The sequence below is a fragment of the Ranitomeya imitator genome, chromosome 2 (assembly GCF_032444005.1).
Source record: "Ranitomeya imitator isolate aRanImi1 chromosome 2, aRanImi1.pri, whole genome shotgun sequence".
Lineage (NCBI taxonomy): Eukaryota > Metazoa > Chordata > Amphibia > Anura > Dendrobatidae > Ranitomeya > Ranitomeya imitator.
Window position 1 is genome coordinate 627,449,609 of NC_091283.1, and position 17,276 is coordinate 627,466,884.

Sequence of the window (17,276 nt, forward strand, 5' to 3'; positions counted from 1 at the left end):
GCCGCGCGTGCGCAGATGGAGATCGCGGCGGCCATTTTCCTGAAGGCGAGATGCAAACTCGGCTTCGGGAAAATGGCCGCCGCGATCTCCATCTGCGCACGCGCGGCATCCCGCGGCCATTTTCCTGAAGCCCCGTGCAGCAGAGCACTCCATCTGCGCACGCGCGGCCTCAGGAAGATGGCCGCCCCCACCGATGACAAGGGTAATAGCGCAGATCGCGCGCTTTTTCTTCACCTGCGCGCAGTGGATTCGGCACTTGGACATGAGCACACCACTACGCCACCAACGGAAAGCTGGGGAAGAAACAGCGATGTCACCACGCCCACCCGACCTGACCAGCCTGATAGGTGAAAACGGCGACTTTGGTAATGTATTTCGCAGCATAGGTGGGGAATCAGGGTACACTACATACACTATTGTAACGCACAGCGCAGGCCCTATTTAACAGTATTTTTATCTCAATCTGAAAAAACGGGGTGACAGATTCCCTTTAAGCAATACTCTCCTACTGTCTGTTAGGGGTCTGGTTCCCGCCTCTGCACAGGGGGAACCTCAAGCCATCTCCACTGGGGTCTCCCATTCTTCTGCCGCAGTGGAGTCTGCGCAGCGGAGACGTCGGTCCCAGCGTTTCGCTCAGTCTGACACTGAGCAAAGGGTTACTGCTGCCTTTTCAGCTTCTGCCATTGTAGCCAGTACTGGTCAGCGGCGAGCAGACGTCTTTGGGACTAAGTCCTACTTTTCCCCTTCTGAGCATTACCAGAGTAAGATCTCTCATTGGAGATCAAGGATCACATGCGCTGGTACTGCAGCAACTCCCATTGGTCCCCTAGGAAGGTCCTGAAGTTGCTCAAGTTCTGTGGCAGCCTCCCATTGGTCCTTCTAGGAAGGTCCTGTATTTGCTGCAGCTATAAAAGGTTCTCATGGCCGCACGACCATGCGGTAGGATCAATCTAAGTTATGTGCTTTGCGCCAGTGTGGTTATGTGTGTCTGTATTCAGGGACCCGGCTGAAATAAGCCCATAGAAAACCGACACCTCCGGTGAGGAGTTTTGTGTGTATGTATTCAGGGTCCCGGCTGAAATAAGCCCCTAGAATACCGGCACCTCCAGTGAGGAGATTGTGTGTTTGCATTACCACTGACTGCTATCAGTTCGGCAGTAAGCTTGTGCTCCTGTGGGTCTAATAAGGTGCAGTGCTTTCCTTTCACGACTACTCTGTGAAGTAACAGCTAGCTTATACCGCCAAATAGTGCCACCATTCAATAGCAGCAGGTTCCTCCTGCACAGTGGACCCCGGGCTGCGAACGCACCAATAATAAACATCTATATTTACTCGTTGCGTTCCGCTAGCCCTAACATAATACTAGCGCGCCAGGGTCTGGCTAGTAAATGGCAGACGATCAGCAGCTGGAGGGCAGGTTGGCGGCTCTAGAACGCACAACCTCAGCTGTGGATGTTACCGCAGTCGCTGTTCAGGTTGCAAGTGTAGCTGCAGCCAGTTTGTCCTCTGCCACTCCTGCTCCGACTTTATCCCGTCTCCCGCTTCCAGAGAAGTTTGCTGGTGACAGTAAGCTATGTCGGGGATTCGTGAGTCAGTGCTCCATACATCTTGAGCTTCTGGCTGCACGTTTTCCTACGGAATGGGTGAAAGTGGGTTTTATCTTTTCCCTTTTGTTGGAGTGGGCAACGCCGCTGTGGGAGCGTGATGATCGTGTGGTGCAGAGTGCTCCTCTCTTCCTGGACTCTCTGAAACAGGTCTTTTTAGGACCTTGTGTCACCCACGATACAGCGCTCCAACTGTTGGCAATAACACAGGGTTCATCCATGGTCAGCCAGTTCGCTGTCCAATTCTGGACTCTGGTCTCAGAGCTGGAGTGGCCGGATAAAGTCCTTATTCCGGTGTTCTGGAAAGACCGCCACTAATCTGCTGTTACCCTGACAAGACTGTGTCATCATTCCGACCTGTGATTGGCTGCCATGGTCAGGTGGTTTCAGCAGTGCATCATCTGTGACTTCAACGGACCACGGCAGGCAATCACTGGTCCCACCGATCCTGGTGACGACTTCCAGCCGGTGTAAATGCAGATCACGGAGCGGCTTGGTGAGCAGAGCTTAGTTCATTTTTTATTTAATCCACAATATCAATTTTGATTTTTCCTGGTCGACCACTTTTAACATCTTCATTGTTAATCTAATCTCCACATCTGCCTCTCATCTTCTGCCTGTAACACCTCTCTCAACCTTTCACAGATCACAAACTCCCACTTACGAATACAGGAACACACTGGACCTGGTCTTCTCCCGGTTCTGCTCCATGCATGACTTTACCAACTTCCACTCTGATCACAACTCCTTTTCCTTCATTATTAAGGTTTTTTCGCCTCACTCAGGACACCCACACTTAAGGAAATCCATCAATACTCAACAACTTATGAAGAATTTGCAGTCCTCATTCTCATGTTCTGACTTAGCTTTCATACTTTATAATAAAACACTGAAAATTGCTCTTGATGAAGCCTCACCCCCTACACGCATAACAACCTGGCACAGACAATGCCAACCCTGGCACATTCTGCAAACGTTTTCTACAGTGGAGTTCTAGGTGTGCCAAGCATCGATAGAGAAAAACTCATTCGGCAGAAGACTTCATCCGCAATAAGTTTATTCTCAAAATACACTAGGTTCCAAATTATTATGCAGATGACATTTTTCTCGGATTTTCCTACATGGTCGGTGCAAATGACAGTCAGTCTAATAAAAGTCATCACCCGTTAGAGTATACATCGAATTTTATTGAAGAAACCTCCCAATGATAACAGTATAATCTCCAAAATGAATAAAAACTCAAAATGTACTGTTCCAAATTATTAGGCACAGTAGAATTTCTATACATTTGATATGTTTTAAAGAACTGAAAATGCTCATTTGTGGAATTTGCAGCATTAGGAGGTCACATTCACTGAACAAAAAAGCTATTTAACTCCAAAACATCCTAACAGGCCAAGTTACATTACATAGGACCCCTTCTTTGATATCACCTTCACAATTCTTGCATTCTTGGGTTTTTGGAGAGTTTCTGCTTGTACGTCTTTGCATGAAGTCAGAATAGCTTCCCAGAGCTGCTGTTTTGATGTGAACTGCCTCCCACTCTCATAGATCTTGTGCTGGATGATACTCCAAAGGTTCTCTATAGGGTTGAGGTCAGGGGAAGATTGTGGCCACACCATGAGTTTATCTCCTTTTATGCCCATAGCAGCCAATGACTCAGAGGTATTTGCAGCATGAGATGGGGCATTGTCATGCATGAAGATGATTTTGCTCCTGAAGGCATGTTTCTGCTTTTAGACCATGGAAGAAAGTTGTCAGAAACGCTATTTACAGAGGTCATTTTCACATCTTCAGGAACCTTAAAGGGCCCCACCAGCTGTTTCCCCATGATTCCGGCCCAAAACATGATTTCTCCACCTCCTTGCTGACGTTGCAGCCTTGTTGCGACATGGTGACCATCCACTAACCATCCACTACTCCATCCATCTGGACCATCCAGGGTTGCTCGACACTCATCAGTAAACAAGAGTGTTTGAAAATTAGTCTTCATGTATGTCTGGGCCCACTGCAACCATTTCTGCTCATGAACACTGTTTAGGGGTGGCCGAATAGTAGGTTTATGCACCACAAGGATCATACACCTTGAGGTTCGAGGGACTCCAGAGGCACCAGCAGCTTCAAATAACTTTGCTGCTTTGTAATGGTATTTTGGCAGCTGCTCTCTTAATCCAATGAATTTGTCTGGCAGAAACCTTCCTCATTATGCCTTTATCTGCATGAACTCTGTCTGTGCTCTGTTTCAGTCACAAATCTCTTCACAGTATGATGATCACAAAGTTTTTGTGAAGTATCTAATTTTTTCATACCTTGTCCAAGGCATTGCACTATTTAACGCTTTTCAGCAGCAGAGAGATCCTTTTTATTTCTCATATTACTTGAAACCTGTGGCCTGCTTAATAATGCGGAACATAATTTTAAGTAGTTTTCCTTTAATTAGAATCACCTGGAAAACTAATTATCACATGTGTTTAAGATTGATTTCAGTTATCTATTGAGCCCTGAGACACAATACCATCCACGAGTTTATTTGAAAAACAAAACAATTAAATCTTTGACACTTAAATCCAATTTGCATAATAATTTAGAACACAGTGTATAGGACTCTGCCCTTCATCTCACCAAACAAGCCTACTTCACCACCCTCATCACATCACTCTCCGACAATCCAAAACAACTCTGAAACTTGTCCCTCCTGCCTTAGCTTTAGACCACGTTACATAGTTATTAAGGTTGAAGGAAGACTATAAGTCCATCTAGTTCAACCCATAGCCTAATCTAACATGCCCTAACATGTTGATCCAGAGGAATGCAAAAAAAACCCATGTGGTAAAAGAGTAAGCTCCACATTGGGGAAAAAAATTCCTTCCCGACTCCACATACGGCAATCAGACTAGTTCCCTGGATCAACGCCCTATCAAGGAATCTAGTGTATATACCCTGTAACATTATACTTTTCCAGAAATGTATCCAGTCCTCTCTTAAATTTAAGTAATGAATCACTCATTACCACATCATACGGCAGAGAGTTCCATAGTCTCACTGCTCTTACAGTAAAGAATCCGCGTCTGTTATTATGCTTAAACCTTTTTTCCTCCAAACGCAGAGGATGACCCCTTGTCCCTGTTTCAGGTCTATGATTAAAAAGATCATCAGAAAGGTCTTTGTACTGTCCCCTCATATATTTATACATTAAAATAAGATCACCCCTTAGTCTTCGTTTTTCCAAACTAAATAGCCTTAAGTGTAATAACCTATCTTGGTATTGCAGACCCCCTAGTCCTCTAATAACCTTGGTTGCTCTTCTCTGCACTCGCTCTAGTTCAGCTATGTCTTTCTTATACACCGGAGACCAGAACTGTGCACAGTATTCCAAGTGTGGTCGAACTAGTGACTTGTGTAGAGGTAAAATTATGTTCTCCTCATGAGCATCTATGCCTCTTTTAATGCATCCCATTATTTTATTTGCCTTTGTAGCAGCTGCCTGACACTGGCCACTGAATATGAGTTTGTCATCCACCCATACACCCAGGTCTTTTTCATTGACGGTTTTGCCCAGAGTTTTAGAATTAAGCACATAATTATACATCTTATTACTTCTACCCAAGTGCATGACCTTAAATTTATCCCCATTAAAGCTCATTTGCCATTTATCAGCCCAAGCTTCTAGTTTACATAAATCATCCTGTAATATAAAATTGTCCTCCTCTGTATTGATTACCCTGCAGAGTTTAGTGTCATCTGCAAATATTGAAATTCTACTCTGAATGCCCCCTACAAGGTCATTAATAAATATGTTAAAAAGAAGAGGGCCCAATACTGACCCCTGTGGTACCCCACTGCTAACCGCTACCCAGTCCGAGTGTGCTCCATTAATAACCACCCTTTGTTTCCTATCCCTGAGCCAGATCTCAACCCACATACACATATTTTCCCCTATCCCCATTATTCTCATTTTATGTATCAACCTTTTGTGTGGCACCGTATCAAAAGCTTTTGAAAAGTCCATATACACTACATCCACTGGGTTCCCTTGGTCCAATCCGGAACTTACCTCTTCATAGAAACTGATCAAATTAGTCTGACATGAACGGTCCCTAGTAAACCCGTGCTGATACTGGGTCATGAGGTTATTCCTCTTCAGATACTCCAGTATAGCATCCCTTAGAACGCTCTCCAGGATTTTACCCACAGTAGAGGTTAAGCTTACTGCCCTATAATTCGAGTTCGGTTTTTGTCCCCTTTTTGAATATTGGCACCACATTTGCTATACGCCAGTCCTGTGGTACAGACCCTGTTATTATGGAGTCTTTAAAGATACAAGCATTCAATATTTCGCCAGTATTTTCCATCAGTATTTGTAAGCCACAATCAGAGGAAAAGTATCATAGAGATTACGTCTCCACTAATGTATTTTTTATCCTCTTCTGGTTTTGGCTTACAAATACTGATCTAAAACCTGAATGTGGGAACATGGCCTTAAAGTGCAGGCCCTTAACCCCTTCAAGTCGCGGCCCTTTTTCGTTTTTGCGTTTTCATTTTTCACTTCCCTCCTTCCCAGAGCCATAACTTTTTTATTTTTCCGTCAATATGGTCATGTGAGGGCTTATTTTTTGCGGGACGAGTTGTACTTTTGAACGACACCATTGGTTTTACCTTGTCTTTTACTAGAAAACGGGAAAAAAATTCCAAGTGCGGTGAAATTGCAAAAATAGTGCAATCCCACACTTGTTTTTTGTTTGGCTTTTTTACTAGGTTCATTAAATGCTAAAACTAACCTGCCATTGTGATTCTCTAGGTCATTACGAGTTCATAGACATCTAACATGTCTAGGTTATTTTTTATCCAAGTGGTGAAAAAAAATTCCAAACTTTGCTTAAAAAAAAAAAAAGTGCCCTTTTCCGATACCCGAAGCGTCTCCATTTTTCGTGATCTGGGGTCAGGTGAGGGCTTATTGTTTGCGTGCCGAGCTGACGTTTTTAATGATACCATTTCGGTGCAGATACGTTCTTTTGATCGCCCGTTATTGCATTTTAATGCAATGTCGCGGCGACCAAAACGTAATTCTGGCGTTTCGGATTTTTTTCTCGCTATGCTGTTTAGCGATCAGGTTAATGCTTTTTTTCTATTGATAGATCGGGCGATTCTGAACGCGGCAATACCAAATACGTGTAGGTTTGTGGTTTTTTTTAATTGTTTTATTTAGGATGGGGCAAAAGGGGGGTGATTTAAACTTTTATATTTTTTATATTTTTTTCATATTTTTAAAAACATTTTTTTATACTTGTTCCATGCTTCAATAGCCTCCATGGGAGGCTAGAAGCTGGCATAGCCTGATCGGCTCTGCTACATAGCAGCGATCATCAGATAGCTGCTATGTAGCAGAAATGCAGGTGTGCTATGAGCGCCGACCACAGGGGGGCGCTCACAGCAGGCCTGCATCAGTAACCATAGAGGTCTCAAGGACCTCTATGGTTACCTTCCTGATGCATCGCCGACCCCCGATCATGTGAAGGGGGTCGGCGATGACATCATTTCCGGCCGCCCGGCCGGAAGCGCCGATTAAATGCCGCTGTCTGTGTTTGACAGCGGCATTTAACAGGTTAATAGCGGCGGGTGAATAGCGATTTCACCCGCCGCTATTGCGCGCACATGTCAGCTGTGCAAAACAGCTGACATGTCGCGACTTTGATGTGGGCTCACCGCCGGAGCCCACATCAAAGGGGGAGACACGACATGCGCCGTGCTATTGGTGCGCATGTCGTGAAAGGGTTAACACCAGCCTCAGAATCTGACAATATGGCCACTTGGTTCAAATAAAAAATTTACCAACAGGAAATTTTCTCCCAATCCTCTAATAGCATGGATCCACTTCCCTCCTTGACTTCAAGTTTATTTTCTTCCTTGAGCCAGTTACAGAAGAAGTTACCAGGCTCCTCACTTCTCGCCCTATTATCTGCATCGGTAAACTTTTTTTCAGGCCCTCTCCCTGTCTGTCACTCCCCCCTTAAATTAAATATTTAAAAGGATCTGTCAGTAGGATCAACCCTCCTAAACTCTATGTAAATGAGCGTTTCGGGACTAAGGGCAGGACACTGATCTGCATGAGACTCTGCCCCCAGAACTTATCGTAAATAAAGGAGCCATTACCAGTGGGAGACATGTAGCTAATACAAAACAGTAGAACTGAACTTTGTCTCCTTACAAACACAACAGCTGCAGCTCTCACAGCTCTGCTGTATGGCAACACTGGCGGCCTGTGAGATGGATGCTGAAGCTCTGAGGCTATGTGCACACGTTGCGGATTGGGGTGCAGAATTTTCCGCACAAAATCTGCATCTCCTGGATACGCAGGTGCAGATTTGTTTCGGAATTGATGCGGATTTTCTGCGTTTTTTACCCCTGCGGATTGCTATAATGGAAGGGGTTAGAAACGCTGCAGTTCCGCACAAAAGAAGTGGCAGCGGTTTTCATGCAAATTTTTCCGCACCATTAGCACAGCTTTTTTTTTTCTATTGATTTACATTGTACTGTAAATCACTTTGCGGAACTGCACCGTTTCTGCGCGGAAAAATCCGCTGCGGATGCGCACTAATTCCGCATCGTGTGCACACAGCCTGAGAGGAACCTACAAATGTGTCACTTAGGGCTCGTTAACACAACCATATTCATTTTCAGTCCGAGTGCTATCCTTTAACCCCTTCAAGACAGAACCCTTTTTTGCTTTTGCGTTTCTGTTTTTCGCTCCCCTTCTTCCCAGAGCCCTAACTTTTTTATTTTTCCTTCAAAATGGCCATGTGAGGTTTTTTTGTTTTGTGGGACAAGTTGTAATTTTGAACAACACCATTGGTTTTACCATATTGTGTACTCAAAAATGGGGAAAAAAATTGTGTGGTGAAATTGCAAAAAAAAGTGCAATTCCACAATGTTTTTTTTGGATTTTTTTTTTACCATGTTCACCAAATGCTAAAACTGACCTGCCATTATGATTCTCCAGGTCATTATGAGTTCATAGACACCAAACATGTCTTTGTTCTTTTTTATTTGTGGTGAAAAAAAAAATCCAAAGTTTGTTAACAAAAAAAATTTGTCATATTCTGAGACCCGTAGCGTCTCCATTTTTCGTGATCTCGGGTTGGATGAAGGCTTACTTTTTGGACGCGGAGCTAACGTTTTTATTGATACCATTTTGGTGCAGATACGATCTTTTGATCGCCCGTTATTGCATTTTAAAGGGAAGGTGCCACCAGTTTTCTTACATTTTGTTTTTTGTGAAATTAAGCTTAAAATAGTAATTAAAATGTATTAATGCAATGTTTGCACTGTTTGCAAACATTTCTATATGAAAAATATTATATATTTTTCTACAAATATACATATTTACCACTAGGGGGAGCATTTTCCGTTTTAGACCTCAAGCAGCTATAGTAAGATTTAGCAGCTCTGCCCCAGGGATATTAGACCACCCAAAAGGGGAGGGAAATGGTGATGTCAGCAGTTACTGCCCCAATTTTGCTTCTAACAGTAAGAATGAAGAGCAGCATCACAGGGCAGCACCATTTTGTGTGTGACTGCCCTGTGATCTGCTATCACCAGCAGTTACTGCATCAGAGGCACAGCTTGTTTACAGAGGAGCAGGACACAGTGTACCCCGCAGCATTTTTTTGTGAATAACATTCTTGCCATTCCCCTTCCCCCACCTTAATCCCTGTCCTGTCAGCTTCCCTGCTCTCTCTCTCCAGGTGTCATCTCCCTCTCTGCAGGCTGTGAGTGCAGCTTACTGGAGATCACAGGGACTGTGTGTGAGGGGGAGGGGGAGACATGGCAGGAGAAACACACAGGGCAGCATGTGAGGAGCAGAGGATGTGTGCCTGCTTGGAGTACAGAGGAGCAGTGAGGGCTTCTTCTGTCCTGTGATAGAGAGCACAGGGCTCTAATAAAATGGCAGCTAGTCACACCTACAGCAGTGAGTTGTGCAGCCCACAGGCATGCCCAGCTCACTGCTAATGCTGCTGCAATGTCACAGATAGGGTCAGCGCCGGTCTATTATCTCCTATGTCCATGGGGTGCCGTAATCTGACACTGATAGTGCCCTGCTACTGCTGCAAAACCAAGATGTCAGCCCCCAGTGCATTCTTTAAACTCATATAACACATGAAATCTGTTTCACATGCATTTCAAACTTGCTTATAGCAGCATGTTATGCTACATTACAGTGATTTATTAATGACCTACAAACGCGGTACCTTCCCTTTAATGCAATATTGCGGCGACCAAAAAAAACATAATTCTGGCGTTTTTAACTCTTATATTTTTTGTATTTTGTATATTTTTAAAACCTTTTTTTTAAACTTTTGGCATGCTTCTGAAGGTGCCATAATCCGATGGGCTCTGCTACATACAGGCGATGATCAGATCACCTGTATGTAGCAAAATTTCTGACTTGATATGAGCGCCGACCATCTGGTGGCGCTCATAGTAAGCCGGCAATGACAACCATATAGGTCAGTAGGAGACCTTTATTTGTCATGCCAACCCATTGGTAACCCACGATCACGTGACGGGGGTCACCGATGGGTGGATTTCCGGCCCAATGGCCGGAAGTGCACGTTAAATGCCGCTGTGACAGTTTGACAGTAGCATTTAACGGGTTAATAGCCGCGGGTGGATCACGATTCCACCCACAGCTGGTCCGGGCACATGTCAGCTGTTCAAAACAGCTGACATGTGTTGGGAAAGATGTGGGCTCACTGCTGGAGCCCACATCAAAGGGGGAGACACGGCATGTGCAGTACATGTATGGCGCATGTCATGAAGGGTTTAAAAAAAACACTTTGTACTCAGGACATTATTATTCAAAGGGGCCCTTAAAATTAACAATTGTTTTCACTGACTGAATCTGTTACGGATCTGCAACACAGGACTAAAGGTACCGTCTCACAGTGGCACTTTGGTCGCTACGACGGCACGATCCGTGATGCTCCAGCGTCGCTCCATTATCGCTCCAGCGTCGTAGACTGCGGTCACACTTCGCAATGCACGGCGCTGGAGCGATAATTTCATGACGTATTTGCGATGTAGAATCAGCAGAGGAGGTGGAGAATATCGTGCACACCTTTGTTACACGATGCGATCATGCCGCCACAGCGGGACACTTGACGACGAAAGAAAGTTTCAAACGATCTGCTACGACGTACGATTCTCAGTGGGGTCCCTGATCGCAGTAGCGTGTCAGACACAGCGAGATCATAAGTATATCGCTGGAACGTCACGGATTGTGCCATCGTAGTGACCAAAGTGCCACTGTGAGACGGTACCCTAAGGTAGAAAGGGGAAAACTGACCCTGCACTATGACTAGGCTGAAACCCTACGATGGAGTGTGCGGCCCATTCCTTGCGAATAGACCCACCGACGATCCTAGGTTAATCTCAAGTGAAGACCTATAGATAAGGGGAAGGGGTTCCCTAAAATAACTAAGGACTGGGTACAAAAACGGGTCACCTCCTAATAGAAAACAAAGAGAAGGCTGCAGAAACCAATAGAAAACAGAAACTAAGGCTAGCAGAACCAGAGGTACCAACACTGCACAAATAACACACAGAAGACAAAGCAAAGCACCAAGCTAGAGCTCAAGCAGATAAACACTGTTGTCCAGCAAGGACTGGGAGGCAGGTGCTGGTTAATAAAGAGTGAAACAAATACCTGACCCAAGACAAACCCAGCACCAGAAGAAAAAGACCAGCAGCCAGAACTCCACAAGAAAATGGCGGATTCTAACAGTACCTCCCCTTTAACAAGGATCCCCCGGATCCTCTAGGCCGGGCCTTATTCGGAAATCTCCTGTGACCCTGTCTGGCCTATGATTCTGCTGTATCCGTCTTTTTATCTTTTTAAGCGTGCATAAAACCACCCCTCTTTTGTGCACTGTTGAACAAAGCCAGATGGAGTCTAGAGTAACACTTCTGCCTCCTAACAGTGAATGAATCCCTCAAAGGTTTCATCTGAATCACATGTTTTGGAGATTTTGATGTAAACCCCAATGGAGTCTGGAGAAATTGCACAACAAACTGTCAGGTGCATTTTTTCCTATTAGCCCTTATAACAATTGAAACTTGGGGCTAAAACAACATTTTAGTTGTAAAAATGTAATTATTCTTACTTCACCTCCCAATGGTATGAAATCCTGTGAAGCACTTGTGGTGTTAACATTCTCACTGCACTACCAGATGAATTCATTGAGAGGTGTAGTTTGTAAAATGGGGTATTTAATGGAGGGTTTCGGCTGTTTCGGCACCTCAAGGCTTTTACCAATGTGACATGGCACCTTGAAACGATGTCAGCAAAATCTGAACTCCAATATGGCGCTCTTTGCCTTCTGAGCTTTGAACTGTGCCTCAAAAGTAGTTTTCAACCACATATGAGATATTGGCATAGTCAGGAAAAATTGTGTAACAAATTGTATGGTCTATCTTCTCTATCCCTCGTGCAAATTAAAAACTTGAGGCCAAAGCAACATTTTAGTAGGAAAAAATTGCAATTTTCCATTGACTCAACCCAATGTTTTACAATTCTGTGAAATGTCTGAGGATTAAAATTGCTCACTACACCCCTAGATAATTCCTCAAGAGTTATAGTTTCCAAAATGGGGTCACTTTCTGTGGGTTTTTGCTGTTTGGCTCTTCAAATGTGACTTGCCATCTGCAATCTATCCTGCCAAAATTACGCTTCATAATTAAATTGGTGCTTCTTCCTTTCCGAGCCCTGCTGTGCACTCAAACATATGGAGTTTCGGTGTACTCTGGAGAAGTCGCATAACATTTTGGGGTCCATTTTCTCCTGTTACCTGTAACGCTAGTCACTTCTCACGGCCAAGCTGTGAGTCAGAGTGGTCAAGGAGTCCAAGGTCAGAAGCCAGGAGGGTACGTCATAAACAGAAGGAAGAGACAAAAGCGTAGTCAGGTAACGTTGCGACGTCAGAGTACTGGGAAGAGCTGAAGGGGTTAAACAGGTGGATGGCCAGAACAAAGTCCAAGGTCAGGCAACAGATCAAGCAAACAGAACTCAAGGCATAGGAGAGCACTAAGCACAGACCTCACAAGATGAATGTAAGGGTTGGTTGGACTCCAAAGGTGAACCCACTGGACGCGACAGCGAACCTCCCTAGGGCGAGTGGACCAGGTGGACCACCCCCTGTACAGGGAGCGTTATGGACAGGGCCAGGGGAGACTACTGCCACGGCAGCTGGTACCCACGGACAGGGAGTCAGAAAGAGCAGGGACATGGAAAGGCAGGAGGGGTGAAAGACACGGAATGAACACGGACTGGCTAGAACGAAGAGGGAATAGAAACACAGACAGGCTGGAATGACGAGGTAACAGAAACACGGACAGGCTGGAATGACGAGGTAACAGGAACACGGACAGGCTGGAGACAAAAAAAGCCAGGAACTGGAAGGGAGCAAAAGAAAAGGACAAGGTAACGGACAAAAGGGCAGAGAAACAGGGAAGCACGGAGCAGAGCAAAAGCTGAGCAGAGAAACGTGGAGCCAAATCACATGAAAGATACAAATGACAGGCACTGTCATGAGGAAGAGGCGAGCAGATAAACAGTGCGGGGAGTTACATTCCGGGTCAGGGTCCTCCAAGATCATAGAGGAGGCTGGAAGGAGCGACCCAGATCAAGATGTGAAGTGTGCGCGTGCGCCGCTGAAGTGAGTGCGCGCGCATCCGACGGGGAGCAGAAGCCGGCTGCGTGAGCAGAGCAGCAGATGCCGAAAGACAAGCAGGAGCATGCCGAGACGCCGCAGACAGGTGAGTATAGCGGGAGTCTGGGGAAGACGGCGGCGTGACAATGAATGTACGTCTGGCAGTGTTCTGGGAAAGTCAGCTCAGTTAAGAAACATGACCATTAACTGGAATAGTAAACACATGAGACAGCAGACGCCTCACAGTCTCAGATTGGATAGTGGAGCTGTCAATCAACGGACAGCTCAGCACGCCCCTGTACCAGATTGGATGGCCAAGCTGTCAATCAAAGTACTGACAGCTTCAGCACACCCCTATACCAGATTGGACAGCCAAGCTGTCAGTAACTGCATCCCAGACACGCTGAGGGGTGGAACCGTGACACTACCATTGTGAAAATGAACAATTTGGGGCTACAGCAACATTTTTGTGGGAAAAAAATTGTTTTTTTTTATTTTCACGGTTCAGGTTTTTAAAATTCTGTGAAGCACCTGTGAATTCAAGGTGCTCACCACACTTCAAGATAAATTCCTTAAGAGGTGTAGTTTCCAAAGCAGCATCACTTGTGGGTAGTTTCCACTGTTTAGGCACATTGGGGGCTCTGCAAACGTGACATGGCATCTTATATTCCTCACCAACCGTTACACCGATGCTTCTACCTTGTGCCAGTCATTACACTTGTTACCCATCCACTTCAGAATCCGGTACAAAACTATTACCCTCATCCACAAAGCACCCCATGGCTCAGCACCACCCTACAGCTCCTCCCTGGTCTCAGTCTACCACCCTACCCGTCCCTCTGCTCCGCTAATGACCTCAGGTTAGCATCCTCAATAATCAGAACCTCCCACTCCTGTCTCCAAGACTTTTCACGTGCTTCGCCAATTCTTTGGAATGCACTACCCAGGTTAATACGATTAATCATTCCCTATTATTACAAACCCTCTCATCCCTTGGCATCGCAGACTTGGCCCTATCCTGGATCTCATCATACCTAACAGACCGGACATTCAGCGTCTCCCACTCACACACCACCTCCTCACCTCGCCCTCTATCTGTCGGAGTCCCACAAGGTTCAGTCCTTGGGCCCTTGCTCTTCTCCATTTACACCTTTGGCCTGGGACAGCTCATAGAATCTCATGGCTTTCAGTATCACCTCTATGCTGACGACACACAGATCTACATCTCTGGACCAGATATCACCTCCCTTCTAACCAGAATCCCTCAATGTCTGTCCACTATTTCATCCTTCTTCTCCGCTAGATTTCTGAAACTTGGACAAAACAGAATTCATCATCTTTCCCCCATCTCACGCGACCCCCCCAACGAACCTATCCATTACAGTAAATGGCTGCCCACTCTCCCCAGTCCCACAAGCTCGCTGCCTCGGGGTAATCCTTGACGCTGATCTCTCCTTCAAACCACATATCCAAGCCCTTTCCACTTCCTGCCGACTGCAACTCAAAAATATTTCACGAATCCGTTCATTCCTCAACCATGAATCTGCAAAAACCCTAGTCCATGCCCTCATCATCTCTCGCCTTGACTACTGCAACCTCCTGCTCTGTGGCCTCCCCGCTAACACTCTCGCACCCCTCCAATCTATTCTAAACTCTGCTGCCCGACTAATCCACCTGTCCCCCCGCTATTCCCCGGCCTCTCCCCTCTGTCAATCCCTTCACTGGCTCCCCATTGCCCAGAGACTCCACTACAAAACCATAACCATGACGTACAAAGCCATCCACAACCTGTCTCCTCCATACATCTGTGACCTCGTCTCCCGGTACTTACCTACCCGCAACCTCCGATCCTCACAAGATCTCCTACTCTACTCCCCTCTTATCTCCTCTTCCCACAATCGTATACAAGATTTCTCTCGCGTATCACCCCTACTCTGGAACCCTCTACCACAACACATCAGACTCTCGCCTACCATCGAAACCTTCAAAAAGAACCTGAAGACCCACCTCTTCAGACAAGCCTACAACCTGCAGCTACCACCGATCGACCAAACCGCTGCATGACCATCTCTACCCTCACCTACTGTATTCTCACCCATCCCTTGTAGATTGTGAGCCCTCGCGGGCAGGGTCCTCATTCCTCCTGTACCAGTTATGACTTGTATTGTTTAAGATTATTGTACTTGTTTTCATTATGTATACCCCTCCTCACATGTAAAGCGCCATGGAATAAATGGCGCTATAACAATAAATAATAATAATAATCCCCAATCTCCACAGTTTTAAGCGTACCCTAAAAACGCATTTGTTCAGACTGGCCTACCACCTCAACGCATTAACCTAACTATCTCTGTGTGGCCCATTCAAAAAACTTAAACCATAATCAGGTTCCACGCATCATGTTCTCATACACTTTATGCAGTTAATAGCCCTCTGTGTCTGTACTGTTACATATTTAGGCTGCTAACTGGTTCATGCAGCTTTACATGAACACCCGATCCTTACACTATTGCTGGTCCGAACAACGAAAGCAATTGTTACCATCCACCTCTCGTGTCTCCCCTTTTTCCTCATAGATTCTAAGCTTGTGAGCAGGGCCCTTACTCCTCCTGGTATCTATTTTGAACTGTGATTATTGTTATGCTGTAATGTCTATTGTTTGTACAAATCCCCTCTATAATTTGAAAAGCGCTGCGGAATATGTTGGCGCTATATAAATAAAATTATTATTATATCTATTCCAACCAATTTTGCACTCCAAAACTCAAGTGGTGCTCCTTGCCTTCCAAGCCCTGGCATGTGCCCAAACAGTAGTTTTCCACCACACATGGGATATCAGCGTATGGACCATACAATTGCACAACAAATTGTATGGTCTATTTTCTCCTGTTACCCTTGTGAAAATGCAAAATTTAGGGCTAAAGTAATATGTTTGTGAGAAAAAGTAAAAAAATGTATTTTTTACTTCCACATTAATTTAATTTCTGTGAAGTACCTGAAGGGTGAATAAACTTCTTGAATGTGGTTTTGAGCACTTTGAGTGGTGCAGTTTTTTAAAATGGTGTCACCTATGGGTATTTTCTGTCATAGGCCACTCAAAGTGACTTCAAATTTGGTGTGGTCCCTAAAATAATGATTTTGTAAAAGTTTGGGAAAAATTAGAAATTGCTGATAAACGTTTAACTCTTTGACCTTCCTAACAAAAGTTTCAAAAATAAATCTGATATAAATTAGACATGTGAAAAATGTTATTTATTAACTTTTTTGTGATATAATTGGTTCAAGGGCATAAAAATTAAAAGTTTGAAAATAGTGACATTTTCAAAAATTTCGCCACAATTCTGATATTTTCACAAATAAAATCAAAAGATATCAGCCTAAATTTACCGCTAAGATAAAGTACAATGTGTCATTAAAAAAATCTCAGAATAATTGGAAACATTCTAGAGTTATTTCCTCATAGAGTGACACTGGTCCGAATTGTAAAATTTGGCCTGGTCAGGAAGGTGAAAACAGGCTAAGGTGCGAAGGGGTTAAAATATTCAAAACCACATTTTTACATTTTCGTAACACTTCTTTTTTCACACAATTGAAATCAATATGTATGTAACATTTAAAGTATTTTTTCCAAGATATTCAATTTTAGTCCATATTTTTGTAGCACAGAACACAATAACAGACGCAACTCTATCTTTATTACCTTTTTTTTTGCAGATTTTAGAAATATCTGATTTGTGGCCATATTAAGCTACTTGACTCAAATAATGGCCAAGGTCCAGCCTGCTGCTTAAAGCTTTATGGTTATGTCTGGACTTCGGAATCCTACTTTGTGGCTAGGCCTGGACTGCTACCTCCTGCTTCAAGTCTATGCCTGTACAACCACCTAATGTGCAAGCTGGCACAAAATCATAACAGACCAACTACCGTAATACCCATAGTATGCTCATAGTTTGGAGTCAGAAAACAG